Below are 23,320 nucleotides of genomic sequence, written 5' to 3'. Positions count from 1 at the left end.
CTCCCTTTTTTCCTTTGTGAGCCTGGCTAGGGGTTTGTCTATTTTATTTATTTTTTCAAAGAACCAGCTCTTGGTTTCATTGATCTTTTGGATTGTTTTTTTAGTTTCAATTTCATTTATTTCTGCTTTGGTTTTTATTATTTCTTTTCTTCTACTGGTTTTGGGGTTTTTTTGTTTTTCTTTTTCTAGATCTTTGAGCTTCGAGATTAGGTTGTTTCTTTGAGTTCTTTCTTGTTTTTTGATGTGAGCTTCTATTGCTATATATTTTCCTCTTATTACTGCTTTTGCTGCATCCCATACATTTAGGATATTGGTGTCCTCCTGTCATTCAATTCAAAGAATTTAATTTTTCTTCTTTGATCTCCTCGTTAGTCCAGTGGTCTTCCAGTAGTGTGGTTTTTAATCTCCATGAGGTAGGATAGTTCCTTGCCTTCTTTTTATGGTTTATTTCTAGTTTGATGCCTTCGTGGTCAGAAAAGATGGTTGGTATGATTTCAATCTTGGTGTATCTGTTGATGTTTGTCTTGTGCCCCAGTATGTGATCAATCCTGGAGAATGATCCATGTGCGCTTGAGAAAAATGTGTACTCCGTTTTTTTGGGGTTTAGTGTTCTATAGATGTCTGTTAAGCCCAAATGCTCTAGGGCCTCCCCGGTGGCGCAGCGGTTGAGCGCTGGGTTGCGAAGCTGCCCGCAGCATCTGCGGCACCGGTTCGATCCCCCAGTTGCTCCCTGGCCACCGGAGGAGGGTCCCACATGGCGCGCAGACCTCTCCTGCCGCCCGCTGCTCCCCTCAGCAGTGTACTTCGGTCCTTCTGCCTGTTCTGCTCCCTGCTCTGGCTCTGGTGAATTCTCTCACCCTCCCGCGCTTCTGACTGTACCCAGTGCATGTATAAACAAAAACAAACAAAGAAACAAAGAAATAAATAAATAAGTAAAAGCATGCCTCTATAAAAAAAAAAAAAAAAAAAAAAAAAAAAAAGCCCAAATGCTCTAGGTCCTTATTTAGAGCTTTAGTTTCTTTACTTATTTTTTGTCTTGTTGATCTATCCATTGTTGATAGTGGTGTGTTGAAGTCTCCCACTACGTATGTGTTTTCTCTGATGTCTGTTTTCAGAGAGGACAACAGTTGTCTGATATATTTTGGTGCTCTTTCGTTTGGTGAGTATATGTTAATGAGTGTTATTTCTTCTTGAAGTATTGTCCCCTTGATCATAATGTAGTGACCATTGGGGTCTCTTTTTATTTTTTTGAGTTTGAAGTCTGTTTTATCTGATATGAGTATAGCTGTTCCTGCTTTCTTTTTTGGCCCATTTGCTTGTAGGATTGTTTTCCATCCTTTGACTTTGAGCCTATTTTTATCTTTTGTAGCTAAATGTGTTTCCTGGAGACAGCAAAAGGTTGGGTTTTGTTTCTTAATCCAGGCTGCAACTCTGTGTCTTTTTATTGAAGAGTTTAGTCCATTTACATTTAGAGTTAATATTGATATGTTAGCATCGGTATTTGCCATTGTGTTTGTCTTTCCTTTGATTTTATTTTTTTTTTTAATAACTTTTTTTTTTTTTTTGGTCTTCTTTCGTTGTTATTCGTCCCTCTGAGGTTCTGGCTTTAGGATTCCTTGTAGTATTTTTTGGAGTGGGGGTTTAGTCGTAATGAAATTCCGGAGTCTCTCTTTGTCTGGGAAGGTCCATATTCTTTGTTCATGGAGGAAAGAGAGCTTTGCGGGATAGAGTATTCTTGGTTGGCATCTGTTTTCTGGGAGTCTGTTGACTATGTCCCTCCACTCTCTCCTTGCCCGTAGTGTTTCTTCAGAGAAGTCTGATGTCAGCCTGTTTGGTTTTCCTTTGAATGTTATCTGTTTCTTCCCTCTTGTCAGCTTCATTATTTTTTTCTTGTCCTGGATTCTTGGGAGCTTTACTATTATGTGTCTGCTGTGTTTTTCCTTTCGTCGTGAAGTTTGGTGTTCTTCTTGCTTCTTGTATATCAATTTTCAGCTCGTTCTTCGCATTTGGGAAGTTCTCTTCAATTATCTCCTGGAATATTTTCTCTGTTCCTACATCTCTCTCCTCTCCTTCTGGAATTCCTATAACTCTTACATTTCCTTTCCTCATGGAGTCAGATAATTCCCGAAGTCTTTCTTCATTCTTTTTCCTTCGTACTTCTCTTTCCTTTTCTGTTTTGGTTCTTTTTATTTCTGTGTCTTCAAGGGTACTTATTCGTTCTTCCATTTCCTCTATTCTGCTTTCATTGCTTTTCCCAGAGTTCTTTAGTTCCTCCATTAATTCTTTGATCTCCTGCATTTCTTTTACTTCCCTCTTTAGGGACTCTATTTCCTTCTTCTGATCTATCACTTTTTTAATTATGGCAATTTTAAATTCTCTTTCTGGAAGGCTCAGAAGTTCTTCCAAGTTGCTGTCGTTGCAATCTGGGGAGTGGTTTTCTTTTTGTGGTGTGCTTCTTTCCTGAGGAGTTGTTAGGTTGCGTGTGGTTTTTCTACTCCCTACCGTCTGTTTTCTAATTTGTCGTATGCGCTGGGACACTGTGTTGCTCGGACTGACTGGCATCTTGGGTGAACTTCTCCGCTCCCCTCTGGCTCTTCCAGGAGCCATCTCTGTCTTCTGGGGGAGCTTTCTGCTGGTTTTAGGCAGTTTTTACTGAAGAAATGTCCCTGTTCTAAAATGGCGAAGGGGGATGCAGTCCCTGCGCCTCCGGTTTCAGGCACACCCTTCTGCGCCCCCGGTCTGCCCCGGACGTGGGTGCCTGCTCCCTCTGTGGGCTCAGACTGCTGGTCGGAAGGGGCCTGGCGTGGGGTGGGCTAACTTCCCGGCTGGCCACTGGGTCCTCTAGAAGCCTTCTGCCATTTTCAAGCAGTCTTAAGAAATTTCCTGTTCTATGGGGTGTTAGTGACTTTTTTCCTGGTCGCTAGGTGGCGCCAGAGATCTCTCCTATTGTCCTTGGGGGGCTGTTTTTCGCCCCCCCCCACCCCGTGGGACAGGGAACAGAGCGGGAATGGTAGGGTAAACCTCAACAGCTTTGGGGTGCTGTGTCTGCCTTGTGCCCCACCGTCGTGGAGAACCCACGCCCCGAATTTTCGTGCCCCAGGTCTCAGTTCAAAGCCCTCAGTTCCAGGACGCGGGCTGTAGCCCAGTTCAGTGGCGCGGGAATGGCGCCTTTTGCACCGCTCCCGTGCCTGGGCGCCTGGTTCCTGCTCACTCAGGGAGGGACTTTCACCCCCGTGAGGGCCTCCACGCGTCTCCCCGCAATCCTAGGTCGCAGGCACGGGGACCTGGGCAGCTGCGATCCCGGTCAGCACTTGCTTTTCAAGCGCGCATTGCTCACCGCTGCGGCGGATCCTGCAGGGTTCGCCTCAGCTCCCGTTCACGGGGTGTGGTGGCTGCACACTCACAGTCCTGCTTGCTGCATCGTTTGTTCTTGTTGGTCGTTTTAGTTTGTTGTTTTCCTCCTCTCTGCTGGTCTGAGAGTGCCGCCTCTGTGGGCGGTGGAGGGGAGCAGGGTTCTGCGCTTCCCTCCCTTCTGGTCCTCTTTTATGGCAACTTTCTTCTTCGGGCAGTTTGCTGGCATCACCCGTTTATCTTCCTTCCGTGTCCCGGTTCTCACTGGGACCTGCCGCTTTTCCTCCCTATTAACTTTTTTTAATGGGAGATCTTACTCGCAGCGTCTCCTCGCCGCCATGTTGCTCCGCCCCTATATATATTTTTAATTTTTAATTTAATATTTGGAGTTACTCTTTTGCTCTTTCATATGTGTACCTGTTCCACTTACCCTCCATGTTGTTATTATTATTAATACTTCCATGTCACTAAGTACTATAAGATGCCTAAGCTCTCCACAGTAGATATTTACACTGATGCACAGTGTGGAAAAATCAATTATTTCATAATTTTTGAATTATTTAATGTCAAACAAATATGCTAGATGCTATGGGGGACACTAAATTTTAAAATACAATTTCTGCCTTCAAGGTTCTTATAATCTATTTTCAGAGATAAACTAATAAAGAATAAAATAATGAAAGCTCTAAGGCAATACAAAATTAAAGCAGTAAGGGGCTAGAGAAGCATTCTTTGGGTAGATGCCTAAGAGTAGAATTGCTGGATCATATGCTAGATCTGTATTTATTTTTTGAGATACCTCCATACTGATTTTCATAGAGGCTGGATTATTCCACATTCCCAACAACAGTGTACAAGGGTTCTGTGGAGCATTTTAAATAACGGTGAGGCCTTTCCCCTAATTATTCTAATTCAAGAGACCTGGGTGATGATGATGTTCTCCTAAGTTGTGACTCACTCTAAGGTGAGTAGACCATGATAAGCAGACGACTTATGTTTGACCCAACGTTTTATATTAGAAACAGTCTGTTTTAAGATTAGAGAGGGTGATGGGAAGATATGCAAAATGAGGAACTTAGATCTGATCCTGACCTTATAGATTCTTGAGTAGTGAAAATACACAGAGTTGCATTTAAAAGCTATTTCATTCATTCACCACTTCATTTATTTTGTTTTTTATTCTGAGCAAGCACTTGACACTTTTTCTTTTACCCCCTTTTAACCAATTTCTCCTGCTCCCCTACCCCATCCCTGTCTCTGGCAACCACCAGTCTGTTCTCTGTATCTGTTCATTCACTTTTTATTTAAATATTTATTTATCACCACCACCTATGAATCAGAGAGCATGACAGATCTTTTTGATGACTTTCAGAATGTGTTTCAAGAAACAAAATCAGATAGACTCTTATGGTAGTACATGAAATGTGATGTTATGACTTGGACAAATGGGGAGAAGAATTGATAGGATTTTACAGATCAGTGGAAGAGATGGAGCAGGAAAAGATGACACCAGTGTTTGCAAGTTCACTTTCTTAAGCAGACCTCCCAGGGCTAGAAGCAGGGAGGGTGTGGGCAAACTCCAGCCACCATGTCTTCCAGCTCTCCTGCTCAGTACTGTACCAGCCTGGCAAGGACAAACTAGTGTGGCTCAAAAAAGCCCTCGAGAGAGGGTTTTATTCAGAGAATATTTTAAATTCATAAATGATGAGATTCCTGCCAAGCTGCTTCTGAATTAAATGAAATCTAAAATATGAGGAAAACAGGAATGTTCATTAATTCGATAAGACAAGATTTCTATATGAATGAACCAATCAACTTTATTTTCATTGTTTCTAGAAAAATCACAGCCACAATTATTTTGTGGCCCTGTCTTGTAACAATATAGTACATCATCTTATTATACTTTCCAGAATAACAGGGTGTATAATCTCTCTGCACAGTGACAGACATGTTTTGTTGAACAATACCCTATAAAGGTCACATTGAAGATTTGAGTCTCCAGCCCTGTGATTTAAATTTGAGGTTAAATTTAAAAATGGTGTGTCTAGAGCTTGCCAGGTTCCTTTAAAAGTCATGGTGTCATTTTGGATTACAGTTAAATGGAACAGAATCCAGGAGGATACTGTATCTTTCTTAATGGCACGACATATCTTTTCTTCCTATGTCTTTCCCTGGCTGTGTTTTATGGTAGATATTCACTTTCATACCAAATCTGGAAAATAATGTCTAATTTCAAGGATTTTTTTTTTTTCCTAATATGGCTCATTTTCTAGTTTTTTAATTATCATGAGAGGATCTATAATAGCCTAATCATTTCTTTCTGTTTAATTATGGTTGATCTTAAATACTGTCTTCCACACAAGGCTTCTTTTTTCTCTTCATCTCAGACAAAGAGAATCCTCAAACCTTCTAAAGCATCAGAGCACTTTTTGCTTCATGAGGTCATCATCCTCTGAGAGACTACTACTCCTACTTCTTCCTAATATTTGATGAGTTCTTACTCTGTGCCATCCGTTGTGCCAAGCACCTTCTATAGGTTATCTTACTTAATTCTCACAACATCCAGAGGGAAGTATATCACTTCTCTATTTTGCAGATGAAGATGCTGAGTTTGGAGAGTTTAAATACCAAGGTCTTACTCCTTCCCCCAGGCTATGCAGCTAGTGAGGAAGGAGGCACGGACACCCACAGGCAGTCTGGTTCCCTATCCCTTTCTTTCAAACATTTGTTAGTATCGCTTTCTTACATATAATTTTTGACATCCTGGTTGTATCCCCCTACAGGACAATGAAATGCTTTAGGGGAAGAATGTCTTGCTTTTTTTCAGTAGTCATCAAAATTTTCTATTATTGATTGACTCGTAAGGCTGTGAGTTTAGGTTTATAAGCCGAAAGTTGACTTGTGAGTGGCCTACAAAAACCAAATGCTAGCATAAAAAGTTTTAAGAAGAGTTTCTGTTTATTTTGTATTTCCATAATTTAGGTTAGAGTCTGTGGTCCAAGGACATTTCTTCCTCCATTCTCTGTGCAGTTCTTCTCCCTTCTTTCATGCAAAGATAAACCAGCTCTGTTTGGCTCTATTCTCTTTCCTCTTTTTTTTTTTTTTCTTTCTCCATGTAATAATCCCAGGCTTCTGTCCTGTAGAACTCTGAAAATGCAATCAGTTTTTCCTTGTTTCTTTATTCATAACTTAAGCTTTTGTTGCCAAAAATAAAATGAAATAAAAATTTCAAAGGTTCTGGGTGACCTTCCTGCTCCATCATTCTCTAGCCTCTCCGAGGAGCACTCCAAACGCCATGTGGATGTGAGGCTCAGGCAGAAGCTGGGGGTACTAAAACCTGCAACCTTGAAGGGGAGAATTTTGAAGTGTTTTCTGGGCTGGCAGTGACTGATAGTGGCTGCTGCAGCTGGTGGAGGGTGGGCTGAGGGATGCTCTGTATTGGCCCAGGAACCACCAGTACCATGTGGAATTTTGAGTGAAATGAGAATAGAAAGCTAGGGGCACCTCTGCTGAGCCTTTGCTCAGTCACACTCAGCTGTTCAAGACAATGAGACAGAGCCGCAGAACACAGTGATGATGTGCTGTCCACAGAAGGCATGCACTCTGTTCCTAACCACATCAGGAAAGTCCTTGGGAAGGTGCTGCTCTCCTTCACCTGGTCAGTGAGTGAACTGTGGGTCATGCAGAGTGGCCAGAGCAGGACAAGACTTTTGAATTGCTCCTTGATGCATCACGACCTGGAAATCTACCCCATAGCACGAGGGGACTGCTGGATCCTGATGCATTCCCTCAGTTTGCATAGAGAAGCATGGGAGAAAAAACACCACGCTTAAAGCTGGTGTCTGTGGCCTGTGAATTAGTAAGATGGCATTTGATAAAAAACAAAGGTGAATTTGGAGAGAAGATTTCTTAATTAATTTGGTAATATTTGTATTAATATCATTTATTGTAGAATTTTCAGTTCTCCTATCTACCCTCTTTGTGAAATACTTTTCTAAACCATATGGCCTCCAGGAAAATGAGGGAAACAGCCAGCCCTGAGGCCTTCAATGTTTAAGCCAGAATGCAGGAATCTGCTTTAGTTTTGTCATCTGTAGCATGGAGCCACTCCTCTCCAGCTTCAGGCCATGGTTCTGTTGAAGAGCCCATGTATACAAAGTCCCCTGCACACTGACCTGCAGCTGCTGGGCACTCACTCAGTCACTAGTTGAGCTAGGGCCTCCAACTCACATCCCATTCAGTTTTTCAGTCCCAGCTTGGTTAGGGAAGGGAAAAAGCAGAGTTCACTCATAAAGTACTCCTATCTTGAGAAATTTCTTTTTTTTTTTTTTTTAAAGATTTACTTATCTATTTCTACAAGCACTGGGTACAGTCAGAAGCGAAGGAGGGTGAGAGAATTCACCAGAGCCAGAGCAGGGAGCAGAACAGGCAGACTGACGAAGTACACTGCTGAGGGAAGCAGCAGGCGGCAGGAGAGGTCTGCGCACCATGTGGGACCCTCGCTCGGTGGCCAGGGATCGAACCGGCACTGCAGAGGCTGCGGGCAGCTTCGCAACCCAGCGCTCAACCGCTGTGCCACCAGGGGAGGCCCTATCTTGAGAAATTTCTAAACACAATGTTATTTACTACCATTTTGGAGTAAGATTCGGGGTGCAGAATTGATAGAAATGAATGCCATTGTGTAACTAACAGCAGTAGGTATCTAACATAGCATTCTGACTCAGTGACAGGGCAGCAGTGATGGTGCTGGATATTTCCTAATCATGTGCTCACTTTTGCTTCCAGAAGCATCTGGCATGTCAAAGCCACATTGTCTTCCACGGGACTTCCTTTGTGAATGGCTCCTATTTAAAAGACTTTTGTGAATACGCTGCTGTTTCAATCAAGTCCTCAAAGAACATATTTGTCTTCTGATCTGCTGGAGGTCTTAAGGTTTGTGTTGATTTTTCCATTTCTCTCACTGAATATACTCTAAATTTTGAGGGACATCTTAAAAATAAGTAGTAGTTATATTCTTTTTTAATGCAGTAAGAACTCTGGAAGTAGGTTATACACAGATTGAAATCCTTTAATTTCATTGGGAGAGGGATATAAATTAAAATAAATTTGATATGATACTTCTCATACTTATTATTATATCCTCTGTGGGATGTTACAAAAATATTAGAAATAAAATACTCCCATATTGGCTAAAAACAAATTTTATTTCTGCATTCATAAAGTCTCACTGAATAGAGTCAAAAAATTTATATTGAGTGTCTACATATATCAAATTTTGTTAAGTACTTTCAATTAATTAAGAGCTTGTGGATAAATTATATTTTGAAATATTGAAATTCAAAAATGTGCTTTTCAATATCAACTAGTATCATTGTGATAATAGAGTCTCAATGGCCAGATTATTTTATTTTATTTTACAGAGAAGAAATAGGGTGTAGGCCAGAGATGCATGGGAGAGGGTTTCAACAGAGTCAGAGTGGGGAGCAGAACAGGCAGATTTGCTGAAATACACTGCTAAGGAGAGCAGCTGGTAAGACAGAAGAGGTCTGCTGTGCCATATGTGATTTAGCTCCGTGGCTGGGGATCGAACTCAGACTGTAGTAGTTGTAGTACTGACATGTAACCCCTAAGCCACCAGGCAGGCCTAGCCAGAGTATTTTGATTTAGTTTCTGCCAAGTAGTACTCACCCTGTGAGTTACAAAGATAGAACAGGATTGTTGTTGTTGTTGTTGTTGTTGTTGTTGTTGTTGTTGTTAATGTGTGTATATTAACAGCTTGAAAAATTACTATCAATATTGAGCTTACTCAAGGAAAAGCTTTACTGGTGAAGGAAGCACTTTATTTTGAAAGTAGATGTTTTGCTGTTGAGATAGCACCAAGTGAAGCACTTTTATTTTGAAAGTACTTTCTGACAAAGACCGACCCAAAGGCTAAATTCAATCCATGCATCTTTCATAGATGGAAAAGTGAAGAGGAGAGAGACTACTGCTTGGTACATTGAGTGGACAAAAACTAAATGAAGAGCAAGGGAGAAGGAATGCAGTACTTTCCCTAGAATGACATGTCTTTTTATTTCATTTGGCTGGACTTCTATTCTGTCCGCTGTGACAAATGTTTTCTCCCCTAATAGTCCTTTACTGTGGGTGTGTTTTTTTTCCCCTTCTTTTATTTCTACTGAGAAATCAAAGTTGATTTTGCTGCAGTGCTAGCCTGGATTCCAGTTTGCCCACTGCACCCTTCATTGTTGGGCCTTATGAATGATTCACTTTGAAGTAGGAAGCACGTGATGTGCATTGGGGAAGATGGTGGATGGAAACTTGTGTTTCCATCCTTGACTCTTCAGGCCATCAATTTAGTAGGATACTGCTGTGTATTGGAACCTAATAAGTGTATCTATGGAAACATGAGTGCTGGATAGGACCTGAGAAGTTACCTAAATACCCCTATCTAGTATATGAACAAGATCCCACTGGACTATCTGAAACCAATGAGAATATCTGTGTTCTCAAATGTCCCCACCTAGGTATTCAGTTTCTTTTGGGAACCTAATTAAATATCTTCCTGTCTTAGACCCTGTTGTTAAGAAAACCTACGTACACCCTGACCTCCTATTATGATGTTGTATCTCTTCCCCCAAGAAGAAAGGGTTTATTGGTCAGAGTCCTGTTCTATCATTAAAGACTCAGTTCTCTAGTCTTCCATTTTCTCTTGAGGAGAGATAAGCCTGTTTTAAAAAATCTTTTCCTACAAATTTCATAATCCAAAATTTTACTTATCCTCCTAGTACTTTTCTGAGTTTAAGATTCCAGACTAGGGCCTCCCGGGTGGCACAGTGGTTGGTTGAGCGCTGGGTTGCGAAGCTGACCACAGCCTCTGCAGCGCCAGTTCGATCCCCGGCCACAGGCAAGAGTCCCACATGGCGCGCAGACCTCTCCTGCCGCACCCGTTGCTCCCCTCAGCAGTGTACTTCATCAGTCTGCCTATTCTGCTCACCCCTCTGGCTCTGGTGAATTCTCTCACCCCCCCCCCACCCGCGCTTATGACTGTACCCAGTGCTTGTATGAATAAATAAATCTTAAAAAAAAAAAAAAAGATTCCAGACTATTTGAAGAAATGTTAAAAATCACCTATTGAGAAACCTTAAGGGGATCATTATTGGTAATTTGAAGGGGGCAGTTTTTTTGATGCAAAGTTATTCTCTTGATTTTGGAAGTTAATAATCCCGGTTCCCAGAAACCAAAGACCTCTAGCACCCCTGGTTCTTGGTGGTGGTTATAGCCAAATTCAATGCTGCCCTCACATTTCCCTGCAGAGGACTCCCTCACTACACTCTGCTCACATGAGGCTGAGAATGCTGGAGCTGGCAGAGCTGAGTGAAGGGTGGAGCTGGCCCACACCTCAGCGTTTAACTCTGGGTGCCTTTCTTTTTTGACTCAGTCACGTTTCTATTCTGGGATTACATTTTTTTTTTTAAGCTGTCTAGAAATACACTAACATGTGTACTTGGATGCTCTCTTGGAGAGCCAGAATTTCTGGTTTGGTGTTTAAGGAAGATCACTGTGTTTTTTACAATGATATGCATATGGGAAAGATAGTCCAGAAGTCAGTGCTGGAAAATAGCTAAGAGAGGATAGCCATTAGGGCTGACAGACCAGACAGGGCCTGGACTTCAGGAAGTTGTAGTGCTGATGACACTAAGAACAGTCACTGAAAGAGGGAGGGGTACAAAATATGACCTAAGGGAAGATTGAGAAAAAGGTAAATAACAAAGGAGTTTTTTTCACCACTCACCCTAGTTTCAACCCTCTATACCATTACACAGAGTCAGAAATTTGAAGATCAGTTGAAATTCTCTCTCCGGTGCCAATGTCTCGTGACTCACCTACCCTACTATCCTCCTGCAGGATTCTATCTCTTCTCTCATTTACTTGTCAGCAGCCCCCACTTTATTCTTCATGCATCTAGAGAATGGGGAAACGACTCAAAGACTCATTTCTCCAGATTCTTCCAAAGCCTCTAGTGAAAATATAAATTTAAAGGAAAGAATGTGGGAACAACTGCATTTGGAGAAATTTCTCCTACAAATATGTGGCTTGCAGGACATATCTTTAGACATTTACTTTAATATAGGAGCCAGCCTTATCTTGGGAAAACTTTTTTTTTTCATTACTGTGTTCTTTCTTTCTTTTTTATTTTCGAGTAGAAGAACTGGAGTATGGGCTCGAGGAGGTGGGATGGGGCAATGAATGAGAGGATTCAGAGACAGAGTGGGGAGCAGAACAGGCAAAATACTAAAATAAACTGCTGAGGGGTGCAGAGGGCCAGATAGGAGAGGTCTGCTGCGCCATATGTGGGTCAACTCCCTGGCAGAATGGAACTCAAGCCACAGAGGTGATAATGTTGAGACTTAACCCCTGCACCACCAGGGAGTCTGCCATTACTGTGTTCCTTACATGTAACTTCAGAGATTGTTGATTTCCCATGGTACAGAGGTTACTTAATAGAGATGAAGAGGAGTGAGAATTCATGACATGAAGATCCAGTCCTAAGTAAGGGTGTCGTGTTACAGTGGATGGCACTTAGTGCAGCCCTAATGCTCACAGAACATACAAGTGCAGTGCAGAGTTGAAAACGGGAACTGACAGTAGCACTCTGCTTTCTAGTAAAATGAGGCATCCTACATGATAAGATTCATCATCTATAAAAAGACCACATTTATATAGAAAAAATCGTTAACATCACAGACTTCCCTTATCTCATGTTATTTAAATTATTGTTTAAATAATATTATTTATTTTATTTTATTTATCTATTTTTATTATTGTGTTATTTAATTATGTAAAGCTTTATGACTGAGTTCAATTTTTGAAACTTGGCGATTTTCCTATCCAGTCTTCTTTTGTTATAACCAACTTATATTTGACTTCTCAGAGTTTCTCATTTCCTGAAAAGCACCACTAGCTCTATAAACATGGAAGAATAAATATTAGCTTTATGAGAACATGTTCTTCTACTGGTTGAAAAATAACATATAATAAAAAGTACAAGAATGTAATATTGAAAATTATAGGCCAGTTTGCCTCTTATTGTGGATATATATCTAATCATCATGCATATAAACTACTTTGCAGAAAAAAAATGTGTGCTGGGTCATATCCCTTGTGTCTGTGATCTATTTCCAGCCTTTATATTAAACAATGTATCTCAAGGGACTCTTGCTTCACTAGTGAAATGTTTCAGGTTAGTTATCACTGATTTGAAAATGCACGTGTACACACACACACACACACACACACACACACACACACACATCCTCTGGCTCCTTGCTATTAATTCTTAATATTGCTTATGATCCAAAGTTAGTAAAATGGTTGTGGGACCTCTTCTGCCGAAATCCCCCTAGCACTCAATCAACTCTTTAGAATGACATTAGAAAATGTTGCATGCAATTATGAAAGAAAAGGAAATCTTTGTGAGAATTGTTTTAAAAAGTCAGTTCCAGTCTTGTCTAGCTAATCAGTGCTTAAAATGAGCAAACTGTTATTACAGAATCCAGACTTTATACATTTTTAGCAATAATGAAAATGTGGCATTCATTCCCCCCTAAACCTTAAATTCACGCCCCTTAAGGAAGAAGGAGAGTACCCTCCAGAGACAGTATGTAAGGTGAAATACTCTCTTAAACCCTGAGGATTCAGTATTATCATGCACATCTGAAACCCAGAGGGTTTGGAATTATCATGTACAGTGATTCATTTCCATCCAGAATGACCATCCATTTGCCACAAATGCCACTGACTTAATCATTTATCAAGAACAGCCTTTTCTTCTCTATCAACTCTTCGTTGTTCCTCTTGCTAAAGATGGAAAATAATTAGCCATGTGTATTCCTAGCTCAGAAGTAGGAAAATTGGACTTATTGGAACAACATCTTCTAATTGCTGGCTACTTTTAAAAAATTGGCATTTAAAAATACATATTTACTTTATTATGAAGTAGTTTATATACTGAAAAAAATAAAGTGTATGCACCCACCCCCCATATTTTAAAAACTTGGTAGTACCATACTTGCTTTGGTCTCCCTTTTTAAAGTTAAAAGGAATCATCCTTTCTCTCTATCCATAACCCCCCTGCACCCATCTCATCATTCATAATACACTTGGGTTTACTGTGTGGTGCTGCTATATGCTGCCTGCTATAGAATAGGTACTTTGGTAATACTTGTTCTTTAAATTCTATGATTAAAAAACCTTTTACTGTCTTCTTATCAACAGAATTTTATACTTTGTTTTATTGCTGTTGGCCTATAAACCTCTGTTATTTCCTACTGGTTTTTCCTGTGAGCAGTTTTTAAGGTGACTTTACCATTTCAATCTCAATCAAGTATCATTGTAGCTAAACAGTAAGAAAAGACAAAGGAAATAGAGCAAATAATAGAGAAGGAAATAAGGGAGAAGGGACTACTTTTGATTTGTGGCCTCTGAGGTTCACCTGGTGTCCAGAAGAGAGATTTCTTATAAAATTTGCACATTCTCCTATATTTTATTTTATTTTATTTTATTTCAGAGATCCACTGGTTTTGGAGACCTTTTCTCTTCTATTGGACTAAGTAAAAATTTCCTCTTGTTTCTTGGTTTCATAATAACTTAAAACAAAGTGCACGGTTTTTGGTATAATGTTAAAGATTTCAAAATCTAAAGTTAAATGTTGCTTAGTGCCTAGTATCTTCAAAAACTGGAAGCTGGGCCTCCCTGGTGGCGCAGTGGTTGAGCACTGGGCTGCGAAGCTGCCCGCAGCCTCTGCAGCACCGGTTTGATCCACGGCCGCTGGCTAGGATCCCATCTGGCACTGCAGACCTCTCCTGCCGCGCCCGCTGCTCCCCTCAGCAGTGTATTTAGTCAGTCTGCCTGTTCTGCTCTCCACTCTGGTTCTGGTGTATTCTCTCACCCTCCCATGCTTCTGACTGTACCCAGTACTTGTATAAATAAATAAATAAATCTTTTTAAAAAAAATTAAAAACTGGAAGCTACCCAAAATCCCCAAGTGAATATATATTTGTATTTTCAAGAAGAATTTGGGGTTGTTTTGTGAGTGTTTTGACTAGCATGTGATAAATAAATCTTTGTTGATTGGTTAAAGGGATAAACAAAGTAATAAACACTTCTAGAGGTTTCAGTTATAAATATCTGTAGAGGTTGGTTACAGTCATTTGACTTTGAAGCTTATTTGAGTTCCAGTAATCATCTTTCACTTACAAGAACACTTAGCTTCAACATTTTCTATCGCCTGTAACTGAAGGCTGAGCTTGGTCTAAAGACAAATTAATGATCAGAATTAATGGAGAGTATCAGCTCCCAAAAGTTATTAAAATTAAAATTTCTGTGGGGTTCCTAGGATGTTGAGGGCTCTAAAAGAAGTATCTATTCCCTTAAACATTTAAAAGCTGTATATCTTACAGTTTGGATTATTCCCCAATTCTTTTCTTGTTTTGCTATTTTAAAGATTAGAGCTTTTTTGGTGGTGTATATTTTTGTATACAATTGTGGGCCGAGCCAGTTGACACCATTGGAAAAATGCAACTCAGAAAAATGAAAGAGTAAAAGCAATTATTTCTGAACTGACAGCTTTTCCTGGGTCCAGTTTAATTATTTATTACCTTCAAGATACTGGAAATTAGTAGTCTGTAAATGATCACGCTACTTGCCAAGTGTAATTTTCTATCTAAAGAGATTAATAACTACTGAGAATTTCTTTTGGTTTCCCTTGCAAGAAATGGTCTGGTCTTTCCTGTAATTCAAGTTTGTAGGTTTTTTTCCCCCCTTGATCTTTATTTTTGCTGTCTTTGATGGAGTTCTACTAAGCTAAGATTTGTTCCAAGTTTAGTTTTCATCAGATGTTTTGGAACTGAGCATAAGTCCTCAGAAAATAGTGTTTCTGTCAGGGTTTATGTCTGTCCTTGTGCACATGACCTAAAGCTGAGTGCCTGGGCCCCTCCACACCACTTGGATTTCCATAAATGTGTGGAATCTTCAGGGAAATGATTTCACTCTTAGCTCATATTTGTTTTTCAAGTAGAATTTGTTCTGGAATTACTAATCCCTAGTATGAGATTACTGGTACTGTTTTCTGACAATAAATTATGATTTTTATCAGGATCCACCATAATGCTAGATCTGTGGATGGCATTGAGTTTTCATTTGGCATATATGTTGATAAGTGTGATGGCATTCCAACAAAGTATAGTCTTTTATTTTTTTAAAGATTTATTCACTTATGCATATAAGAACTGGGGTACAGGGTAGAGGTATGGGGGTGAGAGAATTCACCAGAGACAGAGTGGGGAACAGAACAGGCAGACTGATTGAAATACACTGCTGAGGGGAGCAGCAGGTAAGCCAGGAGAGGTCTGCTGTGCCATTTGGGCAGCTCCCTGGCTGGGATTGATCTCGTGCTGCAGTGGTGGATAGCCCCATAGGCTGTGTCTCAACCCCTTGCACCACCAGGGAGGCCCCAAAGTATACAGTCTTTATTTCTGGTGGTTTTTATTTCAGAAATAAAATAGCTGCCCCAATCATCCATCTGCCTCCAAGTTGTTACATCAGGACTCACCTCTATTTATCACCAGATCTGCAGATTCTCTGGCAAACCCTTCCCCTCCCTCCAGGCGCATTCTCTCAGGAGCTGGAAGGAGCAGCTGAGTTCTCGCACCAGCCAAGAAACTGCAAAGGAAAATGAGAAAGTGTGTCCAGTAATAGGCTACTGTAATTCTTCTACATTTTGTTTTCCTTTTCTTTTATATCAGGGTTCATAAAATATAGGGTGGGTGGGGGAGAAAACAATTAGGCCATCAATGATTTGGCAGAAAGAATATTGCTCATGATGTTGGCTAACAAATAACTCAACTATAATTTGAGAAATTATCTGTTAACATTTGAAACAGAATGGAGGAAAGTAAATAAGTGTGGCTTTTAATTCAGATTAGAGAATCAGCAAATTTCATTTTGAGAAATTGAAACCTGCTGTTGAATCCTTTAGTGCTAAAAACAGCTATGCAAAATTTAGAGATAAGTAATGCATTATTCCCAAAAGTGTTGGAGACAAAATTAGGTTAACAGGTCTAGGCAGAAAACAAAGCTAATAAGTGTTAGGAACTTAGAAAAATTGCAAGTTTCAAGTGTGCTTTTAATACTTAAGACAGACACATAAATAATTAAGGACAAAGGATCTCAAGGATGCTTGTGAAATAGACAAAATTAGCATAGGGAAACCTCCCTAATTTGGGTGAACTAGAGAGAGAGCACACTTGTAGGAATTAGGTATGTTTAATTTCAAGGACAGTTATGTATTCTCAGTAAATACAGTAATATAAGATTGTGGCTAATAAAAACCTCAACAGCAACAAAAATCCTCTGTCCTGCTTCATGAACCCATGATTTCCCCCCTAATAATTTTACTCTAAGATGATGTACACTGGATGGAATTAGTTAAGTTTTGACCTTTTACCATTGTAGCAACTAGTATTAATGTAGGAAAAATGAATTCACCCAAAAGTCAGTGGTGAACTATTTGAATATAGGTGTCCTAATAGACTTCTTTGACAGGTTCTTTCTATTTAAATTGAAAGGATGTTTGAAGAGTACAGGTTCATTGGTGGTGAAACCCAGAAAGATGGTTTCCATGTAACTCAGTATTTTCATTTATATATACCATTTTAGGGCCTCCCCGGTGGCACAGCGGTTGAGCACTGGGCTGCGAAGCTGCCTGCAGCCTCTGCAGTGCTAGTTCGATCCCCAGCCACCGGGTGAGGGTCCCACATGGCGCACAGACCTCTCCTGCCGCCCACTGCTCCCCTCAGCAGTGTATTTCGTCAGTCTGCCTGCTCTGCTCTCTGCTCTGGCTCTGGTGAATTCTCTCACCCTCCCGTGCTTCTGACTGTACCCAATGTTTGCATAAATAAATAAATAAATTGTTAAAATAATATATATATATATATATATAACATTTTATTTCCTCTTGAGTATGCTTTCACTCAAAGAGAAGAATAATGAGACATTAAAGTGCAGGCCTCCTGACTCACAGCTTGTGTCTCCCCTCAAGGTAGAAGTCCTGGAATATGGACACCCCTGCACCTTTAGCTGGGGAGAGATAAGAGGGAAGAAAAGATAAGGGTTAGGAGAGGTGATTGCTGGCCAGCTTTCTCTTCCCTGTGATCCCAGAATTGGGCATGCAGCCAATGTTTCTTTAGCTTCTGTTGATAACAAATAGGGTGTGTGTCTGTGTGTGTGTGTGTTGCAGGTGAGAGATGGAGTTCCTTTTTAAATAGACACAAGAGAAAGACATTTTTGTGAAAAAGACATTTTTCTAAATTATTTCTTGAAAATATGGACAACATTCAAATAAATAATATAGTCAAAAATTTTCCAGATAAAATGTCTAAGACCATTTCCATTCATTTGAAATGTTTCACATACACAAAAGACTGCTATTTACTGAACAATACCACTGCTGTTAGAAATTCCATCCTAAATTTTAGTAGAAAATGTATAATCCCAAAATAAGGATGACTTAAGGGAAAGGAATGTGCTTTTTCTTTAAGAGAATTTTTTTGTTGTTTTTCAATCCTGGGTAAAATCTATTAATCACAATTTCTTAGAATTATCACAAGTATATATATTTGACAACCCAAAGAACAATAAAATCATAAAAGATGAAATAGTTGTCAACATTCTAGGGCTCAGTTTTGTTGTTTTTCTTTAATTAGAGACATTACTAAATTGAAGGTTAAAAAAACACATTAAGAAATTTCACTTGTATTTAATATATTTGAAACAATAAAATTTATAAGTACTATGGAAACATAATTTATGAAAACAAATTTTTATTTATACACTTCTCAGCAAAGTGAGACATAACCCATAAAAAACTCTGCTGCCTTCTTTCCAGTGAGATTTCCTGTCATTCATGAAAAAAAAATTGCTGTTTACTCTATTGATTGAAAATGCTAAACTTGTATTTTTAAATGAATATTAAAAAGAGAAGGTAGGAGGATATAAATAGTCCTAACCTGTCATTATACTGCTTTTAGAATTTATTTTTACTTAACTTACTTTACCCAGTTTCATGTTTCTCAGGGACTGAAGGACACACATAGAACTTTGCCCATAGTAGGCTATGATTTAAATGCCTATTAAGTAAATAAATAAGAAAATTAATTAATGGTTGTCTATGAAGGTGAATTTTCAAAAATCCCATGACCACAGAGGACTAAATGCCAGATGGGAAGGGTGCTGGAGATGGGACTCTGCATTTTTGAGCTTCATGTCTCACTCCAAGGCCCTGCTCTATTTATTGCTGTGGCATCTGGCAAGCTTTCCTTTCTAGGCCCAGCGTGTTTCATGCCGTGTGTTAGCATTTTCCAAGAATGAAAGTCAAGGAAATACCATTTCTAAAAATATGCTTTATGGGTTTTAAAAATTACAATATTTCCTTTCTACTAGCTTTTTCACTTAGGGATCCTAATATATGACATTCACACATAGAAAAAAAAATCATAGTGAATCTGATTTTGAAGAAAATTACAGTTACTTTATAGCAAAATGTGAAGACATTAATCTCCTTTTGTGTCTAAAACCTTTTCTTTTTGTGGGCCACAGTGGCTAAAACATTTTCTCTGCTGTTTACAACAAAACTGTTCTTCACATTTATTAGCAATAATCCTGTGTGGTAGGTATTATTTATTATTTAAATATTATAATAAGGAAATTTAGACATAAAAAAACTTTGCTAAGTTCACATGACTAGTAATTTATAAAACTGGGATTGCGTTCTCCTCTTTTAACTTTTTAATTTTTCTCATTCATGAGAGGTTCCATAGTCAGGATTTGTTTCCTTTTGCAACACTTTTGTTCTGAAAATGTCTAGCCATTCCGAAAATTTAAAGGAAAATTACAGAAAATTACATTTAGATACCCACCACTATGCATCATTCTATCTGTATGTTCATCCATGAATCTATCTTATTTTGGATACATTTGAATACATCAAAGGAAGTCATAGACATTACTGCAATTCCCCTCTAAATTCTTTGGCATATGTTTCATTCCTAGAATTGAAAGTTTCTGAGATTATATGATTTTTAAGTAAAATTTCTATGTAAAATTTGTATATGCATTTATGTAAAAATACACAGTTCTTAAGTGTTCATTTTCATTAGTTCCAACAAATTATATACTTGTGCCACCCAAATCTGTGTCACCCCAGAAAGTTATCTCAAACTCCTTCCCAGCAAATCCCCAACCATTATCCACTCCACAGTAAATCAATTCTAGTTACATAAATTCATATAAATAGAATTGTACACTGCTTACATGTTTGAGTAATTCTTTCACATTGTATGTTTTTGTGATTAATATCTTCTTGAGTGTGTCAGTAGTTATTTTCTATTTCTTGGTGAATGATATTCTACTGTGTGAAATATACCACAGTTTTTGTTATACCCTTCCTTCTACTGACACTTCCTATTCTAGTGTTCTAGGTTCTGACTATTATGAATGAAGTTATAAACATTCTAGAACAGTCCTTTGTGATGGGAGAAAGTATAGGGTAAGGTCTAGAATCTATAATAGATAAAGAGCTCAATGATAAAAAGAAAAACCCAATTCAAAAATGGAGAAAAGATTTGATTAGACATTTCTCCAAAGGACATATGCAAATAACCAATAATCAAATGAAAAGATGCTCAACATCATTAGTCATTAGGAAAATGCAAATCAAAACCTCAGTGAAATTCCACTTCACACATACTTGAATTACTATCATAAAAGAAAAAGACAGATACTAATAGTGTTGCCAGGGATGTGGCAACGTTGGAACCCCATATATTTTTATAGGAATAGAAAATGTTGCAGCCACTTTGGAAAACAGTTTGGCATTACTTCAAAAAATTAATCATAGAGTTATCACTTGACTCTACTATTCTACTTCTAGATATAGACCCAAGAGAATTGAAAAATATATGTTCATATGAAAACTTGCATTCAAATGTCCATAGCAATATTATTCCTAATAGCCAACAATATAAACAACCCAAATATCCACCAACTGATGAATAAACAAAATATAGTATATACATGTAATGGAATGTTATTCAGCCAAAAAAAGGGCATGAAATACTGATACATGCTACAGTGTAGATGAACCTTGAAAACATTATGCCAAAAAAAAGAAGCCATCTATATAAGATGTCTGATAGGTGTCTTCATGAGGACAAGGAAAAAATTGGTGGTTCAGGGACTAAGGAGAGAGGGGAGTGACTGCTGAAAGGTACAAGCTTTCTTTTTTGGTGATAAAATTGTTCTGGATAGAAAAGTGTAGTGGTTATACAATCAGTGCATATAACAAAATCTATTGAACTATGCATTGTAAAAGAATGAAGTGTGAGGAATGTGAACTATATCTTGATAAAACACATGTGACTTTTATAAATTTACTTACTAGTTCTAAACATTGTTTGTAGATTTACTGATATATCTGTAAATATACATACACACACATAGAGTCAGTTTTGTTTCTTTCTAATTTCTGTGTTTCATTTCTTTTTCTCTATTGTAATGACTCAAAACTCCTATACAATGCTGAACAGAAACAATGAGAATGGGCACCCTTGTCTTTCTCCTAATGTTATGAGAAATCTGTTATCATATAAAAAATTGTGTAAGATTTTAGCTGTGGGATTTTTGGATATTTTTAAATGAGATTGGAAAAGTTGTCTTTCATTCCTAGTTCGTGTTTTACCAGGAAGGCCTTTTTAATGTTTAATTTTTAAAAGAGTTTTTTTCTTTATTGATCTATCATATAGTTTTTATTTTTTTACTTCTGGAATCTTCCACTTTGCTATGTCTGATATCAATGAAATAGACAATGAATTAGAGGATCCCACAGGACTCCAGCCACATGTGGCAAGTGTTACTTCTACTCACATTCCTTTTGCTAGAATTAGTTATGTGCTTATAAATAAACGCAAGGGATAGTAGGAATTATAATCTTTCTGAATGCCCAGAAGCATGAAATTCAGTAAAAAAAAATAATAATTACAGTCATGATACTGGATAGAAAATATATTTATATAGCAGTATATACTATCTAATTCAAACCTTTTCACCTTACATGCATTATGATTCAGCATTTATCTCTAAATATTAATGTTGTATAGGCCATTGTCCTTTATATTCTAGTTGTTATTCTTAACACATTTCTGGCACTTTTGCCCAGTCCCAAGATTTTTAGTCTTCCTGTTTAAGATTAAGACCCTGAAATTCACAGCTGCAGCTTAGACAACTCTCTTGAAATCCAGAACCACATTTCAGGAGGTCTTTGAAGCATGTCCACATGGATATTTCATTTATAATGCCCTCAACTCAATTACATTCTTCCCAAATCCTTTCTTCCCAATATATTTTCTAATACTCAAATAAACACACGTCACCCTTATTCATCCACATTCATCTCCAACTTCTCTCTGCCACTTTCCACATTAATCACTTAAGTTCTGTATTAATCTTCTAAAATATCAACTTGATGTTGATCAAATTGGCTCTTTCTCTATTTCCACAACTGCTGTTTATTTCATTTCCTGGTCCTCAGTGCCCTCTGTGCAGATCACAGCATCGCCTCTCTCCATTATCTTTTTCTTAGCCCCCTTCAATCCAATTTTTTCTAAAAACATAATCATACTGCTTTTCTATAGTAAGTAATTTAATGACCTTCCCTTGCTATGTGTATTTTACAGCCTTTTTCAATTATTATAAAATAATAGAAGTCTGCTTTCAAAAAAGAAAGCTCTAGTGCTGGAATTGAGCAAATATGTAAATGAATGTTGAGAATCAGGTTTCTCCCTCAGTGCCTTTGCAGATAAGAGAGGAAGAAAGCTTAAAGGAACTCTTCAGTGTTGCATAGTGTTGGACTTGTCATTACCAACTCATGGTTAGCTTAACTTTTACATAGATGAACAGGTACATGAACATTTGTCGCGGTGTGTACATGTCTGGGCTTGAATATATGTGTAGAATTTGTAGCTCTTTCTGCTGAGACAGTCACAGCTCAGTAGCAGCTAACACACCAGTGCTCAGACGTTGGTTTCTAAATGGCCTCTTCCAATAAAAGGAACTAGGAATCTTCAGAAATGACTGGATGTAAAGATGGGGCAGAAAAATGCAATATAAGCCTGGAACATCTGCTATGACTTAAAGTAGTAAAATGCTTTAAAAAAAAAGTAAAAAAGAGAGAAAAGATGGGAACTTTTCAAAGGAATATAAAAGCCAACCTGAGAAAAGCTCCCATTGACCAAAGCTGGAATTATTTGAGCAGCAAAATATATAATGTGGTTTAGGATTATAACCCAAAGTGTAAAATAAATATATAAATAAATGGAATAGAATTGCCCTTGCAGAAGAATTTCAAATGATACAAGTAGATACAGTCCCCTCCTAGAAGGGAGGCTTACCCTTACCCTTAAATGTGACCTGGATTCAGTGACTAACTTCTCCATAAGAGAATACATAAGGAGGAAAGATGGGAACTACAGTAAGGGAAACCTGGCAAATGCCACCTTAGCCAAGTAGTCAATTTGGGTATCACAAAAATAGTAAGACTTACTGATATATAACATGCTCCTGATATAAGATGATGAAAAGTCTACCTCACTTCTGTGGTAATCTGCCTCAAACTCATGACCCCAGTCTAGTTGTGAAGAAAACATCAGACAATCCCAAAATGAGGGACATTGTATAAATACCTGGCTAACATTCCTCAAGACTGTCAAGGTCATGAGTAATAAGGAAAAACTGGGAAACTGTCACACATCAAAATAGACCACAGAGACTTGATGATTAAGTGGAATGTGGTGTCTTGGATTAGTTTCTGGAACAGAGAAAGCACATTAGTGGAAAAACTGATGAAATATGTAGGAAG

At 38.5% G+C, this 23,320-nt stretch overlaps 1 protein-coding gene and 1 long non-coding RNA gene across 17 annotated transcripts in view; one reads left to right on the top strand and one right to left on the bottom strand.

Annotated features, from left to right (window-relative positions):
* LOC119258734 (uncharacterized) overlaps positions 1-19,888 on the bottom strand; it is a 34,874-nt gene extending 14,986 nt beyond the window's left edge. For both annotated transcript variants that reach the window (XR_005128309.2, XR_005128308.2), the window contains exons 1-3: positions 19,720-19,888; positions 17,430-17,487; positions 15,962-16,071 (exon numbers count right to left, since the gene is read on the bottom strand). This is a non-coding gene — a long non-coding RNA (uncharacterized LOC119258734). The remainder of the gene's footprint in view (positions 1-15,961; positions 16,072-17,429; positions 17,488-19,719) is intronic.
* The window catches only part of ENOX1 (ecto-NOX disulfide-thiol exchanger 1), a 522,650-nt gene that overhangs the window by 270,201 nt on the left and 229,129 nt on the right, over positions 1-23,320 (top strand). For 14 of the 15 annotated variants that reach the window (XM_054701771.1, XM_054701766.1, XM_054701762.1 and 11 more), the window contains one exon: positions 8,137-8,283. The gene's annotated coding sequence lies outside the window, so the exon portion shown is untranslated. The remainder of the gene's footprint in view (positions 1-8,136; positions 8,284-23,320) is intronic. The other variant, XM_054701773.1, reaches the window with a different exon arrangement.

Source organism: Talpa occidentalis, unplaced genomic scaffold (genome assembly GCF_014898055.3).
Source record: "Talpa occidentalis isolate TD23 unplaced genomic scaffold, MPIMG_talOcc4v2.1 talOcc4.5, whole genome shotgun sequence".
NCBI classification, from domain to species: Eukaryota; Metazoa; Chordata; class Mammalia; order Eulipotyphla; family Talpidae; genus Talpa; species Talpa occidentalis.
Note: the sequence above shows the minus strand (reverse complement) of the source record. Positions and strands in the feature narration are given on the sequence as shown.